A 2,476-nucleotide genomic window follows, 5' to 3' on the forward strand; every position below is an offset into this window, starting at 1 on the left:
AAGTGCATTCTTATAAATGTACCAAGCTAAGGCAGAGCTCACACTGCACCATACTGTTGGATCGGCTCATGAGAGACAATATGAGGATCGGTGTCGATGAGAGACAAGATATTGGTCACCTGCAGGCATAGGCTACGTGAAAAGGACTTCTGCATACTTCATGACTTGGAAGCCACAGCTGTGCTTCCCACYATCTGAACAGCTTGGTGAGATTAAMAMRTTTTCTCTAAAACAACATTCCCTTGTGGCTTTTCAACTGGCAATTCAGTACCAATGCAAAACCTATCATTGCTAGGTGATGTTCCCATCACTCAGATCCAGCACAGTCTTCATTGCTTCAGCACAAGCCTTTTGTGCTTAGAAGCTCTGAAAGGTTCACCTGTAAAAGCAGAATATAGGAGACGGATGAACAGCAGAATAAGAAATTAAATGCAGATTGGTAAAACCCCCATTTTTTCTATTCCAGTTGACACATAGAATCATAGMATGATTTTAGTTGAAARGGACCCTAAAGATCATCTAGTTCCAACCCCATAGTGAAGAATCCGTTCTTATAGTGAAAAATTCAAATGTATAATGTCATGACACATGGCATGACCAGATTAAATGATTTGGGGATTTTCTGGTATTAGCTTGATTTTTTTGAGCTATTTCTTTTGTCAAGAGATTGCGAAGACCAGCCTGCCACATGCTCAAACTGCAGCATAAAAACTGATTAGGTATTTTTCCCCATAGAAACCATTTACAGCATGATGCAGTTTGGGCTGTTCTGGCTTAGGTTTGCTGTGAAACATCTGCATGGGATAGTTTACACTCCTGGAAAACAAGAGGGAGSTTGCAGCATGGCTGGAGAAGCCTGGCTACATTCCTAGAGAGCTTCATGCAGGTGGCATCCAGTAAAGACACCTGACCCTTTGATATGTCTTTTACATCAATAATTTTAAGTTTTTGAGGAAGACAGGGTGAAATCATATGTTTAATTCAAAACTCACGTTTTCTGCCAGCAAAATCCTTCAGCATTCATAAAAGAAAAACACAAACATAMAACATCAAGGGCTTATATTTCAAAAATGAAGCATCTAATTAATGTTAGTACCTTCTGTCTCTCCAGTCCAGAAGTGGCTGCAATGTGTAAGTTGGAGAGGAAAACAAATAAGCCTATTTCTGGGAAGAATGCAGCTACAACACTTGGTTCTCAGTAAATTTGTGCTTCTTCCTTGTGGTTTGTTCTCATGCTGTTGTTAGCCTCTTCTCAGACCAATACGGTATTTCTATTTCACATCCAAAACAAACCAAGGGAAAAACCAGAAAACACAGCACAGACTAGAAAAGAAAAAAAAAAAAGAATGTGCGGATGTTGTGGTTTAGACCTTGGCTGAAAGCCAAAGCACCCACGATGTTCTGCCTCCCCCCACCCCACAGAGGCAGAGGGGACAGCAAAAACCCAATTAACAAGTTATGGCTTTTAGGTAAGATAACATAATTGAAACATATATATATATATATATATATAAATGGCCAGAAATGGCCAGACAGGCTGAAATAACTTAAGTTGCAAAATAGATTTATTACTCAAAAAAACTACTAAGAGTACTACCGCACCGGGGAGGGGAACAAAGATAGGGAAAAATTTACAAGGAGAAGAAAAAAAATGGACATTTTAAGACACCTGTTATTCTCTCTGCAAACCTGTCTCTCCCAGGTTGTCCCTCCCCACCCCTCCATTCTTTCCCACGTGTAACCGAGGCTGGAGGTGAGAGTTTTAACATAGATCAGACTACTCATTACAGTTGTCATCCAGCACAACAGGAGAAGAGTCCTTATAGCTCCAAGCTGTGGAGATTCTTATCCCAAGAAACAGTCAGGGTATAACTGCTGATGGCATGAGATTCTTTTCTTTACCTCATGGGAAAAAGGGAAACAGTCCTCCAACGCTGGCATGCTTCATTCTGAGGGCAAGGCCACTCTCTCAAATCTCCTGGCAGAACACAGTTTCTTCTAAGCATCCACTTGCTCCAGACATGGGCAGGAGGGGGCACCTCTTTCCCCCTCACCCTGGGCTTATGATTTAGTCCAGCCCATCCAAGACCAATGCAGGATCTCTCACTCTTCACAAGTCTCTCACGAAAGACAGTCACCTTCGAGAACAGTCTTTTCCCAYGGTTGAGCACCACAAGRAACACCCTTCTTCTTTCTCCTTCTCACTGTGATCTTGGGTCTCCATTTTTTCTTACATCTCCKCACCCTCCTCCTCTGTCCTCCCCTARTRCAGGGGATGATACTAACAACCYAGAAACTAATGGTGACTGCCCCTATCTTGTTTTGAATTCCTCTTAAGTACAAGACCATACRTCATCACAGAGGTGTAACTAGCCTGTGCAATTGGCCCAGGCCTGACCAGCAGCCTGTCCATCACATTTCAGAGCCATAGATTGGCCCTAAAACACAGGGGGCAGGGCTCCTTTTGCTGGAGAAG

General features: G+C 42.5%; 1 long non-coding RNA gene across 1 annotated transcript; it reads right to left on the bottom strand.

Moving 5' to 3' along the window:
* Window positions 1-242: 242 nt before the first annotated feature.
* On the bottom strand, window positions 243-2,461 carry LOC130579882 (uncharacterized). Its single transcript, XR_008966060.1, has 3 exons — window positions 1,903-2,461; window positions 1,097-1,323; window positions 243-379 (listed from the first exon to the last, which is right to left on the bottom strand). It is a non-coding gene; the product is annotated as an uncharacterized LOC130579882 (long non-coding RNA).
* Window positions 2,462-2,476: the final 15 nt, after the last annotated feature.

Source organism: Malurus melanocephalus, unplaced genomic scaffold (assembly GCF_030028575.1).
Source record: "Malurus melanocephalus ecotype Western Australia unplaced genomic scaffold, MMel_1.1 scaffold_298, whole genome shotgun sequence".
NCBI lineage: Eukaryota > Metazoa > Chordata > Aves > Passeriformes > Maluridae > Malurus > Malurus melanocephalus.